The sequence below is a fragment of the Dasypus novemcinctus genome, assembly GCF_030445035.2.
Source record: "Dasypus novemcinctus isolate mDasNov1 chromosome 21 unlocalized genomic scaffold, mDasNov1.1.hap2 SUPER_21_unloc_1, whole genome shotgun sequence".
NCBI lineage: Eukaryota > Metazoa > Chordata > Mammalia > Cingulata > Dasypodidae > Dasypus > Dasypus novemcinctus.
The window spans coordinates 890335-900132 of record NW_026688136.1 but is presented as its reverse complement, the minus strand read 5'-3'; the positions used below and the strand labels follow the sequence as shown (position 1 = coordinate 900132).

Below are 9798 nucleotides of genomic sequence, written 5' to 3'. Positions count from 1 at the left end.
TAAAACCATGATTCACATTTCATTCCACAAACGTTACCCCATTTGTATCTGGCACAAAATCTTGTTCTCCAAAACACTGATGAGATTCTAATTCCTTCACATAATATGAGTGTAAATGTTTTCACATTTTTGTTAACCTGGTTAATTTTCCTAGAATATCCCTTGCTTTTAGTCCTTCCGAGTCAGTGCACAGCATGCACTTCTGACACGCAGCTTCAATGAATTTCCTTCCAGAGAAAAAAACAAATTGTAATTTTTAGCATTTCTTTCAAGTCTTTGCTTTGGATTTCTGGTTCAGACACTGCAGTGTTCAGATATTAGACCAACTATGCCATTCTTCATTCTTTTCCTTTTTTCCTCCAAATCTTTTACATTCTCCACAAAATTTCTTTTCAACACTATCTGCTTTTCCTTTTGCTTTCTACTTAACCATTTCTGGTCATTCTATTTATTATGCATTACATTTCAATTTTGAACTGATATTTTTCTTATTTTCTGATGTCATCCCAATTGTTTTTTGATTTTCTATTTTTAATTTATGACATCTTATCATGTATTGTCTCATTTTCTAAATACCTTTTATCTACTTCTGTGAGAGCGTTTTTCAGGACATAATATACATAATGAAGACGGTCTTTCATGCATTTATTGTGGTTACTCTGTATTCCGTTTCTCCCTACTAAATTACTTTGTTACATAAAAATAATGTGATTTTTTTTCTTCGTATTCATGTAATTAGAAAGAATTATAGAAGTGCAATTCAAATTAGCTTTCCCAGGAACAGAGATAAGTGTGTCTTCCTAGATTTTTTATGAAATTTTTTAAAGTACAAAATCTTTCTTCCTGGTATTTCCAGATGCTTCAATTCTACCTCTCTTAAACATGGGACTTTACTCTCATCACCTCTATTGCACCTATCATTTTCTTTCTTCATCTGACTAGTGAATATTCCTTTTCATATATACTCTTTACTTGAAGTGAAACATCTATTACCACATTGCCAAAATCTAGTCGTTTTCTATAAATGTCCATATAGGTTGAAAATTATTTATCTGTAAGGGATTTTATATTAGATATCTTCTGTTGTATTTCCTTTCTGAATTATATTTGCCTATGTACCTGTGTTTTATTTCTATAATCATATAGATTTTAGTTGCTTATATTTATTTTACATGGAAATTTCTTTGTTTTTATACTTTGTATTTGAGTCATTTGAATTCAGAATTATTAATTTCCTCCCCAGTTTTAAATCAATATTCATACATATTTGGTGTTGGCAATGGCAGTTCATAGTCAGTGAATTTTTTAAAAAATGCTGTTGCTTTAGAGTCACAATGACATAGGTTCACTGTCATTCATATCAGGTCTGCAATATTACCACCATATGGCCCTATACTTATCATCAGACACATACATCAGCATCCCCCAATGTAATAGTTCTATTTCCCATGGTCTCCAAGGATGTCCTTAACACTTGTCTCTCCTCCATTAAAAGTAATGTTTTATAAATAACTTCTAGAAAGGAAAAATTCACTTAATATGGTTTACTGAATTTTAAAATTTAAGAATACATAAAAGACATTTCAGACATAGTCTACCATGATCTTATTATGAAAGTGGGACACTTGTACATTATTAAGAATTACGTTCTTCAAAACCATAAAAATGTAGGTCTCCTACAATTAACTCACATTCCAGGATTTCTGAAGTGCACTCACAGCCTTCCTATAAACTGGGGACTTTCTGCTGCTCACTGAGTGGAGGGTCATTTGTGGAAGTCATTCCATTCTCTTCACAGCTGCGTCTATATAATCCACTGCGAACATTATATTCAATTGTGAAATACTGAACGTTTTGCCATGACAAGATAAATTTGCTCACTTTCATCACTGCTATGCAGCAGTGTACTGGAAGTTCTAGCCAGAGGAATTGGGCAAGAAAAACGGAACAGAAGAAGGAAGCTATCCTGATACACGGATGACATAATCTTTAAGTAGATATTCCCAAGAACCCACAAAAATACTACTGGAACAAATACAGACATTAAGTAAACTTGCATTGTATGAGATATACATACAAATGTCAGTTCTGCTTATATAGTATGGTAAAAAAAAAAAAGTCCGAGAACGAATTTTTTAAAAAATCCATTCCATTACCCTCTAACGAATAAAATATCTAGGAATGAATTTATTGAAAGCATAAAGCACTTGAACAGGAGCAGTCATACCTGAACGAAACTGAAGAAGACTTAAACAAATGGCAAGACATCCATTGTTCATGGATGGTAAGACTAAATATCGTTCTAATACCAATACTACCCACAGGGAACTACAGGTTCGGTATTATAGTTATAAACATCCCAACCGACTTTTTTTTTTTTTTTTTTTTTACAGAAATGGAAAAACAGATGCTCCAATTTACATGACATCAGCAAGTGGCTAGACTATGCAAAACAAACAACTTTATGGTGAGATTGGGATTGATTAATTTATAGAACAGGAGGAGGGCTTTGTTATGATCTGGCTGCTTTAGATATGTAGGAATTTCTGGGATACTCTGAAGAATATTGGGGTTCACAGAAAAAGGGGTTCTAATTCTCCCTCTTAATGGACTGCCATCATTTTCTTGAAATTCTATGGGAACTCAGAGGCAAAGATGGAGAATATCTCTGAGAACACTACTGTGTCTTTCCTTTGGGGAATTTTCATTTAGGCTGGGTGCAGTCTTGGGTTCTCAGAAGGAAAGAGTGCTCTCTGGAAGAATAGATAATTCACCATGTCCCCTCCTCTATATACCCTAAATCATAGGATCTACATTGAGTTAAGCATGAACAAGGGTATGACAATTTACTCAACATAGTGACCAGTAAAATTCACATGAAAAAGAGAAAGTCTCATTGACACATCTTACAGAATGGACACAATTTAGTTGAAGAAGGATTGGGGAAGGTGTATATACCAGGCTGCTCAAAGAGTGGTTCAGGTCTTCAGTCAGGGAGACAAATGTTGTCAACCTCTAGAGAAGTTCTCATATCGGTGATTGTACTTTTCAGCCCCAGAATTTCTATTTCAGTTGATTTTACACTTTTACCTCTTTACTGATATTCTGTTTACTGAGACATCATCCTCATATTCTCCTTTCATCATTGAGCGTATTAAAAATCTGTCATTTATAACTTTGTTTTATAACCGAAGGATATTTTCAACTGAAGGATATTTTCTATTAATTGTCTTTTCTCTTGTGTGTGGGACATTCGTTCTTGGTACACTCCATGCCCATAAAACTGGATCTTTTGAATATTTTAAGGTGGCCAGTCTGGAAATTAGATTTTCCTGAATCCAGGGTTTGTTGTGACTGCTTGTTGTTTTTCTTTGTTTGGTCACTTCTTGGCACTAATTGTGTGAAGTCAGTACAATTTGTCATGGATAGTCACTAAAATCTCTTGTCCCGGTAGCTTACTGGCCAGACTGTGAATGGACAGAAATTTCCACATATGCCTAAAACCAACAATAAATTTAAAAGTCCTTGCAGATATGTTGTATGTTTACACTGCAACATGGCTTCAACACTCAGTTTATGACTCCACAACTCCACATGTCCTGTTTGTACAAATCTTAATAGTAAACCAGAAATGAGTGCTTAGGTTGTTCTCAGGTCCTTTTTATACATGCACCCAGTCCCTTCTATATACATAGTTTGTACATAACCAGGAATATATTGCAGCTTTTCAAAGATCTTATTAACCAAAGCACCTCATTCCTCAGCCTTCCTCCAAAACATTTGTCTCAGTGTTTTCCTGCACCAATGTATTCCTGTGAGCCATGTGACATCAACCAGTCTATTTGTCTTAAATGTTTTGGGTGAATACCTCCCGGGTAACTGCCTGAAATATACGCAGGTCCTTGGAGAAGGACCTCCATGGATTTGCCATCCAAGTAAAACAGTCAACCAGAAGCCTCTGTGAATAAGGTCCTTTCTGCTCCCTCTCGTATAGATTACTGTAACAGAAATGCAGGCTGTTGTCTTCAAAGCCATACCAAGGCGGTGAGCAGAATGGGACCAGGGTAAAGGAAAATAACCCAAACCTCTGACAAGTTTCACCTGTCTTATTTTTATTTTTTTCTTTCCTTCATCTGATTCAAAGTTCCCCTTCTTGCTGTACGATTTTGGTTAGATTCCACAGTTCATAACAATTTTATTCTGCTATTTTTGTCATTTTCTTTTTTGCTTTTGTGGATGGCCTGACTCCAGGACTCCCCAAATCCACTATTTTTGCTGTTGACATTCTGCTCCTTTGTAACTAACCAGCCCTTAAAATTTGTACATAGTGTGAAATACTTTCCCAATAATCCATGATCCGAAATTCCAGATACATATTTCATTATTTCACTCTGCTTGGGGTTATTCTTTAAGCAGAAGCTTTATAACATCCTAATGACTGTTTATCATCTTCCCTCTTCCTTTTCTCCCACAGTTATTCTCAAATTGCCTTTGCTTGCCACACATCTTGAACTAGTATGGGGATAGCAGGAATGGTGAGAGTGCCTCCATGGGTATTTTTTGTTTTTCCATTTTTAAAAAAATTGTGTATATACACACACACTTAAAGAAGCTTTAGAATACAAAAGTGGTACATCCAAGGGATTCTCATATGCCCCACTCCCTATCCCTCTGACACTTTCACACATTATCAACATCCTTCATTACTGTGTTACATTTGTTAAAATTGACAAACCCATGTTGAAGCACAGCTATTAACCATGGACTACATTTTACAATATAGTCTACATTCTGTCCTGCACAATTTTGTAGATTATGACAGAATATCCAATGGCCTGTATCTATCATTGCAATGTCATGCAAGACAACTCCAATGTCCTGAAAATGCCCTCACATTACTCCTATTCATTCCTCTCCCATCCCTCAGAACCTCTTATGGTCACTGCCTTTATATCAATGATAAGAGTTCTTCCAGTACTAGAGTGACAATATGTCTTTTATATCTACTTCAATAATGTCTACTTTAGTCCATTGTCCACGCCCCAATCTTGAGGATTTGGGGATGGTGATGCCCCCAAAATATACAAATTTTAAAAATAAAAACACACAATTAAAAAATTGATGGGGCTGAGGGGTGGGGAGTGGGGTATATGGGAACCTCTTATGTTTTCTAAGGTAATATTTTATGTGATCTATTAACTTTAAAAAAGATAATTAAAAAAATAAAAATAAAAATTGAAAAACTAATAATAATGTCTACATTAGTCCATTGTTCATGCCCCAGTATTGAGGACTTGGGAATGGTGATGCCCACTCTACTTCTAACTGAGAGGTAGCTTAGATCCCATGGGGCAGATGGATGGAACTATCTTGCTTGCAATTGCAGGCCCTCTCTGTTACTTGTAATGAGTGTTCTCAATCATCATCTCCCTGTTAGTCGTCCTGGGCTCATCCAAAGAACTGGAGTGTAGGCATAGGAACTCTGCTGAAATTCAGGGCTCAAATGGCCCATGGATGGACCAATGATTTAAGTCTCTGGGACATATATTTAACAAGTATAGTGCTAATTAGAGGATCAAATGAAAGGGGCAGGATAGCCCAATGATTGAGTATAACTATGTTACACTGTGGAGCATATATACCAAAATAAGGCAGGGAATGGAATTCCTGAGCTGTCTGCCCTCCTTATAGTGTCTAGATGTCTCCAGAGCCCTCAGAAGCCCCACTATCTGAGGCACTGTTTACTGTGGCAGTCAAAAGAGATCCTGGTAATAGTTGCAAAAACATAACCACAGGAATGGCCTCCCAACTCACTTTGAAATTTCTTAGTATAAAAACTCGTTTGTATTTAATATTTCCCCCTTTTGGTCAAGCTGTTTTTCTAGATGCATTGCGAGTTGGTGCTTGGTAACAATCCCCTGGTGCCAGGAAGGCTCATCCCTGTGAGTCATGCCCCATGGAGAGGGGTGGTAGTGTATTTATATCCTGAGTTTGGCTTAGGGAGAAGACACATTTAAACAAGAAGGAGGCTTTCAGGAGGTAACACTTAGGCAATATATAATACTAGGATAAGTTTCAATTTCACAAGGAAAGGCTCATAAGTACAGTCACCAATATCAAGGGTCTGCCTTAATATTCTGCCTTTCTTCAATAGGCACTGCAGCACTCTGGGATTCTTGCTGTTCTATTAGAGAATGTAGCAGAACTCCCCAGAATGGGAGTTCAATATCCTTTTCATTATTGTGTGATTTGTGAATGGAACTGGCCCTTCCGTAGACAATATATTGCATGAGTCCTTGGTCTGTTTCCTTCTATTCTGGATGGCGCTCACTGTCTGTTCTCTGCTAATAATGGGTGAAGCCCTTCTCTTTTGTGAGACTGTGATGGTTTAAAACGTATCACATGGTGTGGTCTTTGGTTGCAATCTGGCTGACCTAAATGTATAGTTATTGGTGGGATTCCTTGAGGGAAATATGTGTTCACTGAGTATGGGCATGTAATTCTCCCACTTCACAGAAGGACAAAATTCCCCATATGTCTTGTTGGGACTCTCAGGGAAGGACAAAATCAATCTCTAGGAAAAGGACTGGCTGTCTCCCTTGGGGTTTAGGGATCAGGCTGCAAGCAGGCTGGAGTTATCAACAGGATGTGGAGGACTGTGAAAGAACAAATTATTCACAGAGTCTCTTTATTCAGTGTACAATAAATCATAGGATCTGTAGTGAGTTCCTGAACTGAAAAAGGGCGTGGAAAGGCATTTAATATCTCTTGTGATCAGTAAAATTGATATGGACTGCCAGATTTCAGAGCAATAGCTTCCTGAGTCGACTCGATTTGGTGAGAAAGGGCCCAAGCAGGAAAGATACATACTCAGTGCTTGTGTACTCACTACCCACTCTCAGTCTAGACTCCTCAGGAAGGTGTGCAGATGGTAGTCAGGGAGATAATTGGGGCCTGCAGACTTTATACATAATACCAACAATCCCCAATGCAGCAGGTGACTTTTGCAGTGGATGATCATCAACTGGTCATCTAAGGTTGGTCAATGGAAGGTGAATCTAATCCTTTGATGATCTGTTACATGGTAGTTGGTCTGGAATGCCTGCAGTTTAGAGACAGCTTGTGAGCCATGCAGACTACTAGTCATTCAAGATAGTCACTTGACTCCCAGAAGGTCTCACAGCAGGAAAGAGAAGCACTGATGATGCAGGGAAGGAAGGCCACAAGTTTGGAGTTTATCTACACCATCAGTGGACTTCATGTAAGGGAAATAACACTGTCATTTAGGTTAAGGTTTGTAATGTAGTATCAGGAGGTTGGGTCAGGATTTGGGCCCTCTTGTGGCTCAGGAATATCCTCAGGGGCTTTGATTCTCACCCCCAGTTACTTTGTGGCAGGAATGTTTTTTAAAGGGAGGGTCCTAATATGCCACGGCTCATCTGGCAAACCAACAAGTCAAAAAATATGCAGAAAAGCAATTAGGAAATATTTTGAGATGAATGACAACAAATGCACTACAACCAAACTTTTGGGATGTAGCAAAGGCAGTACTGAGAGGGAAATTTATACCCCTAAATGATTATATTACAAAAGAAGAGGAAAAATAAAAGACCTAACTGCACACCAGGAGGAACTAGGAGAAGAACAGCGGACTAAATCCAAAACTAGCAGAAGGAAATTACAAACATTAGATAATAAATAATGAGATAGAGAATAAAATGCAAAAACAATAGAGAAGTATTGAGAAAACCAGATGTTGGTTCTTTGGAAAGATCAATAAAGTTGACAAACCTTTAGCTAGACAGACAAAGGAAGAAAGGGAGAGGATGCAAATAAATAACTTCAGAAATGAGCAGGGAACATTACCACTGATCCCACAGGAGTAAAAAAGATCTTGTTCTTCTTCGTCAAAGATAGCCAATGCAGTGTACCAAAAGTGCATCAGCTTTTTCTAAAGAGAATTTCTTAGGGTAAAAGCTTACAGTTCTGAGGCTGCAAAAATGTCCAGACTGAGGCGCCATCAGATATGCTTTCTCATCAAAGTTGGCTGCTAGCAGACCCTGTAGACCTGCCACATAGCAAGGCAAACTGGTGGCCTGTGTGTGCCCTCTCCTCCAGGCTGCATTCCCCTTGAGCTAGCTGTGGGCAATGAAGCATATGGCAGGGCTGGTCTCTTCATCTTGGAGCTACATTCTGTGCTTAGCCTGTTGGGTATCACATTTCTTCAGCTATGGCAGCTAAAGATCCTCAGGTCTCTCTCACATGACAGCTTAAAAATGACACCTGCCTTTGTGTTTTGATTCACTTCTCACTATATAGTATAAAAGACACCAGCAAGAGGGTGGAGGCCCAATCCGTGTTACCCCTCACTGATACAGTCCAATCAAAGGATCACACACTCACAGGCATGTATTAGTTTAAGTACTTGATCTTCTGGGATTCACAAAAAACTTTAAACTGTTACAGATCTTAAGAGCACACTAGGAACAACTGTATGCCAACAAGGTAGACTCCTAGATGAAATAGAAACATTCCTAGAAACTCTCAAGCAACCTTTGTGACTGTAGAAAAGATAGAAAATCTCAACAGAGCAGTTAAATGTAAAGGGATGAAATCAACATCAAAAACCTCCAAACAATCAGAGAAAGACTTGAAAAGATGACTCTCCAAAGAAAGATATACATAGGACCAGAAGGACCTTGAAAAGATGCTGAACGCCATTAGGAAAATGCAAATTGAAACCACAATGAGGAAAGAGGATTTGGCTCAACTGATAGAGCACCTGCCTACTATATAGGATGTTCAGGGTTCAAACCCAGGGCCTCCTGACCTGTGTGGTGAGTTGGCCCACGCAGAGTGCTGACACGCTCAAGGAGTGCTGTGCCACACAGGGTTGTCCCCCACATAGGGGAACCCCAAGTACAAGGTGTGCATCCCAAGAGGAGAGTTGCACCATGCGAAAAAAGCACAGCCTGCCCAGGAGTGGAACCACACACACAGAGAGCTGACACAGCAAGATGATGCAACAAAAAGACCCAGATCCCTGTGCCGCTTACAAGAATGCGAGCAGACTCAGAAGAACACAAAGTGAATGGACGCAGAGAACAGACAGTGGGGAGGGGGGAGGGGATGTGGAGAGGAATAAATAAAAAATAAACCTTAAAAGAACAGGAAACCATAATGAGATACCTTTTCACATCCACTAAAACGGTTGCTATTAAAAACAGAAAATAACATGGGCTTCAAAATGGGCAGAAGTGTTGAATCATAGGCTATAAATTTCTATCATTTATAGATGAACTATTTCACATTAATTTAGATTGTCTTTAGCTACAAAGCCAAGGACTCTGTTTCTGTTTGCTTTCCTGTTCCTCAACTTAGTCTTTCTTCTGCCAAGGAAGGCCAAATAGTGCGAGTCTATGCTCGCTAACCAACCAGCTCCATACATTGGAGCCTGTTGACTTAATAAAGCAAATGTCCCTGAATAATGCATGAGCTGCTCCCCCAATGTATTAGTTGTTATTCTATATCCCACTAGAGCTCCTGGAAGACATGGTGGAGGAGGCTCCTAGTGACGTGGCAGGTGAGGAGGCCCCATCTAATGCTGAGGTAGTCACGTTTTCCTTTAAGATAGAAATGTTCCTTTCTCAGATTTATGCTTTTTCAACTAAGCATAGATCTTAATATATGATGATGTACATTACAGATAATGGGTGATGTTTGGGGGAAGGAATATTTGCAGAGGGATTTCTACTAATAGATCACTGATAAAAGAAGGCATTAAAAATGGCAACGCCA

At 38.6% G+C, this 9798-nt stretch overlaps 1 long non-coding RNA gene across 1 annotated transcript in view; it reads right to left on the bottom strand.

Annotated features, from left to right (window-relative positions):
* LOC131277441 (uncharacterized) overlaps nucleotides 1-9798 on the bottom strand; it is an 87732-nt gene that overhangs the window by 35770 nt on the left and 42164 nt on the right. The gene's annotated exons all lie outside the window — the stretch shown is intronic.